This window comes from Aegilops tauschii, chromosome 3 (genome assembly GCF_002575655.3).
Source record: "Aegilops tauschii subsp. strangulata cultivar AL8/78 chromosome 3, Aet v6.0, whole genome shotgun sequence".
NCBI classification, from domain to species: domain Eukaryota; kingdom Viridiplantae; phylum Streptophyta; class Magnoliopsida; order Poales; family Poaceae; genus Aegilops; species Aegilops tauschii.
In genome coordinates this window covers 612,196,745-612,212,035 of record NC_053037.3, presented here as the reverse complement: position 1 = coordinate 612,212,035, position 15,291 = coordinate 612,196,745, and positions in this window count along the sequence as shown.

Below are 15,291 nucleotides of genomic sequence, written 5' to 3'. Positions count from 1 at the left end.
CCTGAGGAACCTAATAATTGTAATCTGACGGCTGGGGACTCAACCTTGCAACAGCCTCGACCGCCCCTCCCAAGCGACACCTCCAAGGATGACATGACGTAGACGCCATCGCTGGCAGCTTCGAAATACCGAAGCTAGGATTTTCATCCGGAGAGCCAAATCTTTCGCGATGCCGACAGTTCCACAACGACACCTCCAAGAAGGTAGACGACACCCGTAGGTGCTGCCATCGCCGTCCAGACCATGGTCAATTCAATGCTTTCGCGGAGCTCATCGTCACACAACTAGATTTGCATATCCAGAGCGGGCGCCCTGATAGTCGGAGAGATCACCTCAACCACCTGCCGCTAACCACCACCATTCATTCCCCATCACCGCACCTCATGCGGCAATGATCCCCACGCCACTGCAGCAACCAAAGCCGGCCTCCGAAGCTGGTTGCTGGTCGACCTGCAACCTAATAAACGGCTTGAAGATCTGCTTGAGGAAGACGTTTATGGGTACATGGTAACACTGTACACCCATCTTAGCCATTATATCGGCCACTACATTATCGTCAGGTTAAACGTGATGGAACTCTCTAGTTCGTTGAACTTACAAGACACCTTGTATTGCTTCCTGGTATGCAACCATGCGGGGGTCCTTGGCTTCAAAATTATCATCAATCCAAGATATAGCGAGGTCGGAGTCACCCCATCCATCACGCAACTTTGGTTCCAGCATAACTCCAACCGATATTAGCAGTTTCCCAACGAAATGTGAACCTCGGGATAAAATGTGTATCCCCGACTACCTTCTGGTTATTCCTTTCCCGCACGTTACTTTTCTTTGTTTGCTTGTGTGCTTACTGATTAGATTGTTGCCCGGCTTATATTATAAAACTGTAATTAAAAATTAATTTTTAGTTTTCTATTCACCCCCGCCCCTCTGGCTTATATTATAAAATTGATAGTTAAATTTTAATTTTTAGTCTTCTATGCACCCCCGCCCCTCTCTAGTGGACCATGTCGGTCCTTTCAGCAAGGCATCAAACCTGAGATTTGATCTCTGTTGGTCCTGAGCTACAACCACCCTCAGAACATGTGATTTATCTATATATATCTAACCAACCGTGTAGTTCAATCACAATATTTTTCAACCTCTTATGTTGTAGAATGCTCAACCAACCTATATTAGGATATAACATCGGATGTGCTCCCACATAAAAACTCTAATACACATTTAACTAAGAAAATAGTGTCTTAGGGAATATACTATCCTTTAGTTTTCGAATAAATCCATTTGAGGAGAAGGCCTCTTTATGGACAAATTAAACTTGAAAAATAATATGGTCTGAAAACAAAGTAGGTTTTGAGCTGAGAATATATTTTAACAATAGACATCATAATTATATAATAACAAAGAATTTATCTTAATACTTGGTATCGTGTTAGTTGTCTAATTATGTTTGGCACAGTACAAAAATATCAGGTATAGTTGTACATCACACATCACAAATACATTTTGTACTAACATATAAGTGATAACTTTTTTTAAACATTTTCGTTAATGACAAATAATTGTATAAATATAGAAGTTTGATATAAATTCGCGTGGCATGTTGGATCTGACGGCCTAAACATCCCATTAAGATAACGTTCAGACAGGATGATTACGCCGTGACGCCACCGTCCTCAGCACGATGCACGGAATGATTATAGCCGCCGCCGCCGCTCGAATAAATGAGCTCTTCTGTGGCCGTCACCGCACAGGTCGCCATTGCCCCTCATGACCACGGTGGACGGTGTCACTACTGCCTCCCTGAAATGCCATGCGCGCGGGCGCGGGGGCCACGTACGACGAAGGAGCGCGTGGGATTCACTATGTTGCACGCTCCTTCGGCGAGCGCAACAGCCGCGCCGTTTGATCCGCCCGCGTGTGAAGCCGACCGTCCGCTTCGATCAAACGGCTCATGCTGAAGCATTGATCCGAGCTGGGCCATCGGGAGTTAACGGGGCAAGGCCATGGGCTCCGGCCCAGATTGTCTTAGCCTAGCGGACAGTTTTTTTTCCTTCAACGATTTTTGCTGCTAGACTGGGGTTTTTAAATGCAACCGCTGGTATTTCAGGCCCTAACAAAGTTTTGACTATTTTCTGTGTTTTCTAAGTGCGTTTTAAGTTAATATATGTTATGTTTTTGCACTGTTTAAAGAGAAATAGTAACAAATATGATGAATTAAAACATGTTATTCTTCTCGATAAAATTGAACCAACGAGATATTTTGTTCAGAATTTCTAATATGTTTTTGCATGATGTATATTTTTTTAGAAATATAAAATAATGATACAATTTGTTTTTTAATATTGATGTTTGAATTGAGAATGAAATGACTATAATTTTGATTCAGACCAATGTTGCTTTATTATTATGAGTCATCCCTTGTGATATTTTAATTCCATGTTTTTTCTGCCCAACGATGATTTGACATGGAGTTGAAATAAAATTTTGGCATGTTTGTTTATTTACCAATGGAAATTTATAATCATGCGAGTTTACTTATGAATCTTTATGAAAATTCCAGTTTCCACTCTATTCCGGTACGACATGATCGAACCAATTGCGGGCAGTAACTTCCTGCGTTGGAAATTCCAAGTCGAAATATGTTTGGGTTGTAATGACTTTGATAATGTTTTGAGGGAAAAAACCTATAGCACCGGTGCAAGGAGCTACAGGGTATGCAGAACTCAAAAGGGACAATGGTGTTGAGACGAAAAAATGGAACAAATCCAACCATATTGCCCTTCTTATCATGAATGCGACAATATCACCGGACATTGCCGAGGCAACCCCTAAGAAAGGCACTACTAAAGCATTCCTTGCTGAAATGGAGGACAAATTCAAAGGCTCCGACAAAGTGTACGCTCATGAGCTTTTTACTAAGCTTCTTCGGAAGTACACTGTTGATAGGAATGTTAGGCAGCACATACTAAGGCGGATGAACGCTTTCACCAATCTTAAAGCTTTGGAGTGTTCTTTAAGTGAAAACCTTCTCATAATAATGAATCTTGAGTCCCTTCCAATGGATTTTGAACAATTCAAGATCAACTATAATTCTCTCAAGGAAAAATGGATACTCGCTGAGATGACCGCAAGGATCGTCCAGGAGGAAGAGAGGATCATGAGGCAGCAAAAAGACCATGTTTTTCAAGTTGGCTCTAACGAGAGAAAGCATGAGGGTCAAGGTTTCCTTAAGGCTCGGAAAAGTCTATTCAAGAAAGAAGCCCCTAAGCCATTCAAGGATAAAAAAGACGACAACTCTTCTTCTGTTCCTAGCGGTTAAACTGATGGAGAAAGTGTGTGCCAGTTCAGCTCCCAGGAGGGACACTACAAAAGGAATTAAGCAAGCTTTCTAAAATGGATGAACAGAAGAGGTACAAATGAAACAACTTTTGTAGATGAATCTCTTTATGTAATTTTTTCTAAAGTCATGGTGGACTGATTCAGGTGCAATCACTCACGTTGCTAACTCTATGCAGGGATTCGATACGATCCAAACTATAAGAGGAAGGATAAGAAAGCTTAAAGTAGCAAACGGAGTTGATGCCGATGTTGAAGTTGTGGGATCTCTCACGTTGGAGCTACACATCGGACACAATCTTTGATTAAATAATGTTATTTACATGCCTACATTAAGTAGGATTTTTTTTCGTTCCTTGTTTAGACGATGATATGTACAAGGAAAAGTTTGGCAATATATAGTTTATTTTTTTTAAATGTAATAAGGTTTTTGGCCTCAGTGTTAGATGAGGCAAATCATACATGTTATCTCTTAATAATGATTCAGTTATGCATGTGAGTGATGAATTTAATGTTGAGAAGAAATGGAAAGGAATTACTAATTCTTCGAAATTGTGGCATTGTCGTTTTGGGCCACATTTCAAGGGTAGGGGGAGGGATGAAACGCTTAGTTAAAAATGAAATACTCTTTGCATTGGGCTTCTCAGATGTGGACAAATGTATGAAAATCACACACTAATGGCAGTTCTCTAATTAAGATGCAACAAGTCTTATCTACAAGAAATGAATGAAAAATGATTCATTTTGTCATGTAAATGTGTACTTAGTCCCTTATGAGCATTATTAAGAACACATAAATGCTAAAGTGACAAGATTGCTAGTCTAATTACCATTATGATGTAACATACTGATTATATAGCTGTCCAACGTAATTTATAATTATGTGTAACACTTCACTCAAGTGGCAAGTTTGTTAGCATAATGTGGCTCGTGGTCATATTTCTGACCAACATCACGGTTCATTAAGTTCTTTTCCATCCTCTCCCCTATGGTGTTGTGGTTTAGAACTGAGATGATTGTAATCAAGATTTTGAGTATATTTTCAGTGTTTTAAATAAAGTGATCACTACGGAATCTGGAACGTATGAACATGAATCTTAAGGATAACTCCATAGATCTTTGTTCATATGCATCGGGTAAATTGAGAAGAAAATCCTAATGCAACACTCAGTGTTTAGCCTCACCGATTTCTCTGTGATTAATAAAATGCACGAATGATCATCTTAGTGGCTTGTAGCCATATAATATGAAGATTATGAGCTCTAATGATGTATGGAACTCAATAGAATTTCCTCAGCGAGTTGTTGCGACGCTTGTGTTATTACTATGACATGCTCTTATGTTGGCTTAGTTGAGAATGTACGCATGAGTGAAGTTGACATAAGACATGCTATCTAAATAAATACAATTATGAAATATGACAAGCGTTGGGAAACTCATACCCTAAACCAGGGGGAGTAAGTTATACTAACTTGTGAAGATGGAATAATTTTGGGCGGGCCAAGGAATTTATATATTCTATTTATGACATAAAGGGTCTTGGTGATGCCTTTGCATTTTGTTTGTATCGGTTTTCGCCAAGATATAGGTCCTAAAGGAGCATAAGTTCTATTATGATGAAATACATTGATAGAATACGAAAGAAAATATTTTGTGGTAGTACTCTCTCACACCTACTACCAAATTTAAGGGCAATAAAGTTGGACGTTTTAGTGACCAAGGAACCATTATGAACTGATCAGATAATGTCGGTCCCTTATGCTTTAGCTGTCAGAAGCAATATGTGTATCCAAGTATGAACGTGCCCTTGTTTGTGATCGGGATAATTGGCAAATATACAATTAAGTCATGGACCACTGAAAAATCCACCAAAAGTCTTGTATATATGGAAGATAATATAGTTTACATGCTCACTAATAAGAACTCTGCTAACCTCGATATCCTCGGTTACTTAGACATTGTTTTTGCAAGATGTGTCGATACTGAAGTTTCTACATTATGTTACATCCTCACTCTCACATATGGACCTATATCGTGGAAAAGCTCCATAGTGACACGAAATAATGCATTCAATTATGTGGCATGTTAAAACGCTACTAGGCAGGTTGTATGTCAAGAAATTTGTTCCCGAAATTATGGTGTTAGACAATATTTTTAACCACCTACTGCAATATGAGCATGCGGTTTCCTATGCGAGTAACAACAAGTTAAATGGAATTGCCATGCCATTGATAAATATTTTTAGTGTCGTGGAAGAAGGAATTCAGGATCAAGCAATGGAAGTTGAGCGTATGAGTACGTTTGAATGTTTTACGGATCCGTTTATCGAAGGCTTGGCACCCATACTTATGATTATGTTGCCGGCATGGGAATAGAAAGCCTTTACTGATCCTGGAATAAGAGGGTCATTAAAACATACCACTTCCCATAAGCTAAATGTTTTCCATTTTGATATAGGCGGTTATGCTATAAGTGTTGAGGTTCTATGGCATTGTACTAGCTATTGTAACATCTCACTTTGGTATATTATTCCTATGTAGAATGGGCGAATGTAGTTGAGCCTAACGATCAAGGGGAGAATGTTGGTTTGATCTAATGGCTTAACAGGCCGGTTGGATCTAACGGCCTAGACATCCCATTAAGATAATGTTAAGAGAAGGGGTCCATGGACCGACGTACGTAACCCCTCGATGTAACTAATGCGCCTTGATCGGGGTGCCCAAAACCAACTCAGGTTAGGGTCCCCTATCACCAGCGCTACATATAAGGGAAGGGGAGCTTCGGCATCAGGTGATCTTACCAGTTCAGTTCACGTACAACCCCTAGCTCCCCAAATTCCATCACTCCATCCGATCATGGGGAGTGCTGGAGCGACGGGAAGACCGAACCTAGCTACCGCCGTCGTCTCTGGAGGGTGTCTGTGGCGCCCTGTAGGAATCAGGACATTGAGGAGATCGTCTTCTTCGACAACATCGGTCATCAACCTTGCCTGCAACGAGCAGGCGATCATGTCAACTTCAGTAACCAGTAACGATCCCTAAACCCTTCTCTGATTATGTGATTATTAGGTGTTCTAGATGTAATCAGATCATGTGTGGCATCCTACTGATGCATTAATTCTAACAAATTGACCTTAACCCAGTGCTACCTCATTGTACAAAGGTCATAACCTGCTTCCTCCAGGCAGGATCGAAGCCATTTATACACAAATATTTACCTTAGCATAAGATTTCTTCAAATCCACTTGGAATATAACTCCGTCAAGTTTCTTCGGGTGAATTTCATATAAAGTTTCATCCAAAACAATTTGTATCCATTTTCAGGAAAATCTTGAAGCTAATATTAAGAAGGCAAATGGGCGTGAATTGTTCAATTCTAACAACCTCTTCTTTCTTAGGCGTTCGAGTAATCGTCCCAAAAATGAAGCTTGAACAGCTGGAGCTCACCTTTAAATAAGTCATGAAACATAGGCATCAAGTTGTCTTTAATACTACCCTAGCATCGCCACGTGAATTCCGCCAGGAATCCACCTGGCCTAGGTGCCTTATTATTCTTCATCTGTAGAACGTTCTCACATACCTCCTTTTTGGTAAAAGGGGTACTGAGCACCTCATTCTCTTAACTGCAAAATGTCTCACACCAAGTTCTCATCAGAAGAAACAAAATTATCCACCAGGGCACCAAAAAGTTTATTATAATAATTGGATATGTATAATTTATGGTTCTCGTGACATACAATTGCACCTTCGTTCTGTTCAATTTGGACAATCCTGGTTTTCCTATGCTTTCCATTCACAATAAGGTGGAAAAACTATGGGTTACTCTCACCTTTTAAGAGCCCTATAACCATTGCCCTTTGTGTCTATTTAATCACTTCATCCCTAAGAAACTTAGCGAGACTCTCTTAAGCCTCTTGCTTGGTCGCGCTATCAGCCATATCGAGAGGATTCGTCTCAGCTTTAATATCCAACTCATCAATGAGGTGCAGAAGTATTTCTTTTCCCACTTTATAAATCGCACTCGCATTCTTAGTCCAACCCCACAAAATTGTCTAAGATGCCTAATCTTAAACTTCCATGTTCTACATTAGTCTCTCCTCTAGATTATTTACCCCATTACTTTACCACCATATCTTGAAAATCCTCTCTTCCAAACCACGATAGTCCGAAAGAGAAGGCAGTCTTGTTGCCCACATGATCCTCCTCGCTAGAGTCAACAACAACCGGTGTATGATTCGACAATCCTCTTTGCAACGCTCGCACCGTCATAAGTGGAACTTTTTGTTCCCATTCCACACTAGTTGAATTTGGTCTAACTTCTCATAAGCTGGATTCTCAAGGTTATTAGCCCATGCATATTGTTGACCCTTGAGAGCAATCTCCCTCAAGTAGGGACTTTCGATTATAACATTGAATATGAAGGATCATCGACCATCAAAATTATCATTACTTTTTTCTACCTTGCTACGAACGATGTTGAAATTCCCTCCTAACAAGATGGGTAACCCATGATTTCCACAGATACGCACTAATTCTGCAAGAAAATCAGGTTTGAACTCAGGCTATGCCGCCCCATATACAGCAAGCAGCGCCCAGTACTGATTGCTAGTACTGGTTAGAGTTTGCGGTATATATGATACTTGCTAGATAAAAATAATGTACTTAATAACCTTGTGGTAAAAAGTTAGTCCTACAACGACCTATTCACCGCAAAACAACCTTACAATGTTTGCGGAGAAAGTTCCAACGGACACGAGAATAAATCCTTTTTCAGTAAGCATTGTGTTAGGAATCTTGACTTCCTCAATGAGATGTAGAATTTTCTTGGAAAAGTAAATTAGTGCGCACGGTAGAGACATCAAGAAAACCAGATCAAAACTCCCGCGGAGACTATAAGCACATATTAATTCTTGCGAGGGACAACACTTCAACACACGTACAAAGAGATTTGTGCCGTGTAAACATGGCGCGGCCTTACAAAGGGATTAAGTGATCGATTAGATTAACTTTGAGAAGGTTAGCAGCATGATCGAGTGGGCATGCAGGCAGATCAGCAGGCTGATGGAAGAGTTGATGAATGATGTTGTGGAGCTGAAGAGGAGCTAACGTGCCTCTGGACCTTTGTCGTGCCTCTTCTCTGTGCCGTTTGTCGTGTGCTAGGTGCTTTTGCTTAGCGCTCATCCCTTTTGTCTTATCTAATATGCATCTGGACCTTTTATGTTATGTACTGTTGATCTTAATTAGGTCTGAGCTATGTCTTAGTTTAGCTTTCTAATATGAAGTTGGTGTGGTGCCATGGTTGTATTGCATGATGTTGCTTTATTTTATCAAGTTGGATGATGCCTTTGGTATGAAAAATAGAACGCCATGGATCTCCAAGAAAATGAGAACGGTGAGATAGTTTCGAACCAGTTGTCACTATGTCGAGAATGTGCACTCTCATCCACACATGGTATATGTTCTTGCTACCCATAGCTTAAAACGACTGCGGTGTTACACCCAGGCATGCCAATTCTGCTAGATTGTGTCGAAGTGTTAGAGCATCTAGAAACGGAGCTGACTAATGTGACCCCCAAAGAATGCACAGATTGTTGGGTTTAGTCCCTCATCGGTTGTTGGTTGTGGTAGGAGGCAAAACACATTTATAAGGGCAGGGGTGTCCCCTTCTAACAGGTTAGTCTTTTAGGGGGATAGGGCTCAAGGCATCTCGTAAGTCAATGTTGCTCTCCGGTTGTGCCTGGTGTCGCAGGCCGATCGAAAATGTTGGTGTTCGCGGACCGGAGATTGCGTAACACGGATAACACCCTGTCACCGCTCATTTCTCAGCCGTTCCAACAACACTTATCATTTTCAAACTACTCCGGTGGTTGGGCGAACCTCTGGCTCCTCCTCCTTGTCATCCTCGTCCCTGAAGAGTTTCTCCTGCTTCACGTCAGCCTTGTGGATAAAGCGGTCGTTGGTCACCACCTTGAGCTCAAACTGAATGTATTCAAGGATGGTCGGGTGCTCTGCCGCCTCGTTCGCTTGGGCGAGATCGAACTGCTGGAGCACGTCGTCGCTACCAAATATTCCCTTCTCCGGTGCCTCTGCCTCCGCCTCCTCCTCTAGTGCCTCCCCTCGTCCTCCGGCGCCTCCCACTCTTTCATCTCCTCCACCTCCGCCTCCACTTGCTCTGGTATCACCTCTTGCTCTACCTCATTCGGAGAGTTTGGAGGCAAGTCGGCCACATTACGAGTGGTGCGATGTGCTTAGGCGGCGCGCATCTCTGCATGGATATCTGCCCAAAGCTCTAGGGTTAGCATTTTGTAGTAGTGACCTTGGTGCGGACCATGGTGGCGAGCGGATCGCGGGGTCGTAGTGGACTGATGAGTGGATGGGGTCAAGGCAGCGGTGTGGACGAGAGGGATAGGGAGGAAATTTTGGTGGCTAGGGTTTAACACTCGCCGGAGCGGCTTAAATTGATGTGTTTCGCCCGTCAGGCAGCGCACTGGAACGGTGGCGTTAGTGTGGACCGGTGACCACCTGGCGGGCTGATGGATTTCCTCATGGGTCGCATCCGCCACGTACGACCGACATACGGGTTGGGTATGAGGGGTGCCAGGCAACGTAGACGTTTGTGTTGGGTTTGAGGGCTCCGGTTGGGTGTGATTTTGGCATCACGCGGTGGTTGGGCCGTCCGCCCGAAAGTATAGGTTGTGGGGGGTGGGGGCGTTGAGGAGCAGGTTGTAGATGCTCTTATAACAATAGATAAAGAACATTGTACACTCGGTTTTTTCTTCTATTTTCTTACGTTGGTAAAACCCAATAGAAATTGTTATAGACTATGGATGCAGCCACTCAGGAAAAATTTATCTGCTTTGTGCAACCGATTTGGGTGGCCATCTAGCACTATTATCTATGATATATCAACTGTATATATCTGATATTTGCTTCTAGTACTATTTGAGCAAGATAAACAGTAATGTATATAATAAGCTTATTGTAAAACAAACTAAGCCCAACACTGACCCATTTACCAGAAAATAATTCTAACAACGAAATTTCTAATTTCCGAACGTTCGGATTTTAGTGTTAGATCCGAACGATCCAGCCACCGTTTGATCCGCATCTGACGGATCTGGCGAAGCGACTCGATAGAAGTTCAAACGTAACACACGTCGTTCGATGAGATCGTGCGGAAGTGTTTTCAGTGAAGATCCACGCGTTCCCACTTCCTCGCTCGGAAATCACGCTGAACCAATGACCTGCCCACTTCCGGGTTTTTAGCATCTATAAAAAAGGGGGCATGAGGGGACTCGTACCTGGCACCTCATGACAGGATGTGAAACATCCTAATGCACTAAACGCATTAGCACGCTCCATGTTGTGTTAAATACTAGTACAAAGCTAAACATTTTGATCCTAGTTTTTACTAGCATCACTAACCACTCAAGCTTACATTTGTCGGGTTTTTTTATGAGTTTTTCTCTAGTGCATAGTTGTGGTTCCACTTCATCATGGAAGTAGGCATCTCTGCTAACGCTCAGATGACGATGACGATGATGTTGGTTATGTGAGACGCTTCTACATGATAGGACGTCCGAGAGGTAGGAGATGTTAGCAAATGGGAGGTGGCCGGTCATGTCGAAAGGATGGGATTTTACGCACCGCGGAGATGATAGCTTTTACGTACAATCATCATGGCAACATTTGTTCGGGACGAAAGAAATAGCTGAAACATACCGCCCAATAACTTACGTGTGAATAGCTTGTTAATTTAAGCACCATACACCTGATAAATATGTGCAAACATCACGGTAACTTTTGACCTAGAGAAAAAAGTTGATAACATATAGCCCAAATAACTTTTCTGTGAATATAATGATAATTTACGCATTGCAGATCTGACAACTTACATGCAAATACCTCGGTAACTTTAACACAGAGAAAAAAAATTGATAAAGTATACCCCCGGTAACTTCTATGGGAATAACATGGTAATTTAGGCACCACAGACCTGATAACTTGCGCGCCAACACCACAATGACCTTTTTTATGAGAAAAAGGTTGATGAAATATAACCCCCCCCCCCTACCCCCAATAATTTCTGTGTGAATAACATGGTAATTTACACGTGCATACCTAATAACTTATGTACCCCCGAGTCTGGTAACTTTGACGGGGCAGCTAGGGGTGTTTGTTGAAACATACAACGGTAACTTATGTTTAATTAGCATGGAAATTTACACACTACATACCTAATAACTTACAGACCCCTGGCATGGTAACTTCAACTCGTGGAAAAAGTTGTTGTGACATACTACCTCCGCCCGGGATTATAGTTCCCCTCGACCGCATCGGCAGGATCAAGGCAGAGCAAACGTGCATGCAAAATCTTTTGTTCCCGGTGTTATTAATTACCACATGCAGTCGCTCGCTTTTATGTTGATCTCATGCATTGGTCCGTCTTCTCCGCATGCAACGGACGCAGTACTAGTCACGGAGTAAACATTGCATGCAGCCTACCTTTTCACATCCAGGATCCCTTGTGGAACAGCACTCGAAACGAACGGCCTAATAAAAACGGACAGTGATGTGGTGCTAGCCCGCCATATAAACCCGGATGGAGGTAGTACCCCGGTAACTTGTGCGTATACTTCATGGTGATTCATGCACCGTGTACCTGATAACTCACATACAAATATCATGAAAAACTTTTGACCTAGGGGGGAGAAGTTGTCAAAAATACTCGCATTAATTTCTATGTAAATAGCACGGTAAATTACGCATCACATACATGATAATTTACACAATAAACATTGTGCCAGCCCTTACCAAGGAGTGGGAGCGGGAAAGTTGTTGAAACATACCCCGGTAACTTCTATGAAATTATGATTCCCGGGGGGGTAAGTTGTTGACATATCCTGTGTAAATTTTATGGTGATTATACGCACAGCAAACCTGATAACTTGCGCACAAACATCATGGAATCTTTGACCGGGGGAGAAAAAAAATGCCGAAACATCCCGTGGTAAGTTCTGTCTAATTTCATGGCATTGCAAACCTGATAACTGAACACCGTGGTAACTTTTTACCCTGGGAAAAAGTCATTGAAACAAACTCAGTAAATTTTGTGTAAATATCATGGTATTTTATGCACTGAAGACATGATAACTTATGTACAACCCCGTGGTAACTTGGATCCAGGAGAAAAAAGTTGTTGAAACATACAGTCAGTAACTTTTCTATAAATAACACGGTATTTTACACAGTACGGACCTGTTGACTTACATATAAAACTTCCCGAAAAAAGAACTTACGTACAAAACACGTTCAAATTCGAAGCAAAAAAGTACGACACACAAACACGTGGGCACACTCCATAAAGCCATATTCCTAAAGAACCCTAAAGATTCGTACTTACATTAGATCTTCATCCATGCACCGAAAAAAACCCCAGGAAGATACCTTTCTATGTACTAGGATAGTAGTAAAAAAACAGTTTAAAAGGTTTGTTTTCCAAACATTTAACGACAATGTGGGCATCGTGTATTGGTAATTGGTCTAAGTAGCAACTCGCTTTTCCACCTGACCCAGGTTCGAGTGCCATGTAGGCTCCTTTATCCGAACTTGTGGTTTTTTTTGTTATCCTGTAAAAATCAATCCCCCTTTTCTGAACTCGCGTTTTCTTTTTGTTATCCTGTAAAAATCAATCGGGAGAAGCGGATCGATTGAACTGGAAAAGTGGATTGAGGATCAAACGGGAAAAGCGGATCGAGGGAATAGTTCGGATCTAATGCTAAGAACAGAACGTTTGGAAGTTAGTCCAGTTACAATGTTTGCCACAAAAGTCTCAAAGCGCACGATCAAGAATAAATCTTTTTCGGTAATACAAACTCTGTGATAGAAATCTTGGTTGCTGGAAGCATGAGTTGTAGTGTTTTAAAATTGGAAGCCTAAATAGTGTGCACGGAGAGAGACATCAACCAAAGAAGATCAGACTCACGTATGGAGACACTTAAAACACATATTACTTGTTGCGAGATACAACACCAACACACAGAGAAAGAGAAATGTACCGCGTAAATACGGCATGGCTTTTCTTCTCCTGGTATTATAGATAATTACGTGGCGCTGTCTGGCGTTTATTCAAAAAGGGAAACACAACGATAGATAGTCTCACATCACTATGCTTGTATCAACAACAAAGACTAGTGTTCAGTAGCTAATTTATTCATGCTTGGATGGTACTTGTATCGATCTCCATGCCCCAACCTCAAGTGTGGTTCCCTGGCTGCCTATCTTCTCGGAGGCTAATGTGCCGGTGACCCGCTCGAACAGTAATCATCACCTTGTTTACAAGGGGGATTAGGCGTTTTACCCGTGTACGGAGTCATGCTGCGTACAGCACCTGCAATGGCATTCGCGCACACGCACGCACACAGAACATCTCGTCAGACCGAGTTACAAAAATTCCCTACACTGAAAAAACCAGGAAAGTATTGGGACTGAGAGCTGACTGTACGCACCGGTGGCTGGGGCCCCTCTGGCGGCGAGCACGGCCTGCGCGACGAAGGCAAGCGAGCTAGGCTAGGACCACGCACAGCAACACGGCCAAGTGCTTGAAGAAAGCCATTGTTGAAGGAAGGACGCTTGCGTTTTCGTTGTGCTTGGAAGCAATGCCAGTGGCGTACTTGAGGACTAGGAGCCGTATACCAAATCACCGGATATTTTCCACAGTGTGCTGTGTGCACGTCCAAGGCATGTGTTCACGGGTCAGACGAAGCTTGACAGCCCAAAACGAGATGGAATATACTGGTGTGACCTGCCACCGGACTCTGCAGACTCGAGCGGCAGAAGTCATGGAGAAATCCACGGTTCGGCCCACCATGCACACCCATCGTTCTCCTTGACCAGTGGGTTGGTTTCGGTCGGTCGTATAGCTGCTTGCACCGAGAACCTGGGGGCAACTCGCTACAATTGACTGACTTTAGCTTCTTTTGCCACGCCGGGTCGTGCGGCAATGCATATTATTTGGAAGAATTAAAAAGAGGTAAATACACCGGGAGTTATAGAACTTGCATCCGACAGTCAGTTTGGTGCACAAACTTATAAAATACGTGTTTTTGATCACCAAACTTGCACGAGCGTTCATATACGGTCACATTTCGCGTACGCGAGCGTATCCGTGGCGGACCTGGCATGCCAACAACATTTCATTTGGATTAAAATCGTGAGGCTCCTTCCTTTGTCCCTCCTCCAAGAAAAGGCGGCTAGGATTTCTGCCTCCCGTCGGCGTCGTCACCGATCTCCCACGTCTCTTGTGGCCTTAGGGCCATGGGTGCGCGGTGGATTCCGGCCCTTGCCGGCCGGAGGGCTTCGTTTTCATGTGCTTTTTCATGTTTTGTTAGGGTTTCTGTCCTGCTCAAGAAGACGAGACGTCGGCGGCTTCTTGAAGATGGAATAAGGTTCTTCCTGCCTAGCCCCCGTCCCAATAGAGTCTTCAGGTTGGATCCTTCCGATCTAAAATTCTCTTCATCGGCGGCGGTTGCTGTTCTGGGGCGTTGGTCATATGGGACCTTAGCATGACGACTTCCCGACTGTCTACTACAGCAAGTTTTGCCCGGCTCCGGCGCAGGAGGGGCGATGACAGCGGCATGCCTTCGGCTCGCTTCAGTGCTTGTAGTCGTCGCTAGGTGGTCTATGAATCTGGATGTAATTTTTATTATTTCTGGTGTTCGTTGTACTACTATGATTGAAGATGAATAGATCGACAGTTTCCCGCAAAAAAAATGGCCATGACGCGCTATCAGCTGCTGTCGCATGGTAGATTTGCAGAAAAGCCCTTGTTTTTTATTTACACATTAAGCCCAAAAATAAAATGCAAAAAAAAGGAGAGTGATGTTTCGAACTTACGACCTTCCCCTAGTATGCTCAGCTGGATAAACACCAGACCAATGAATCTATTTCATATAAG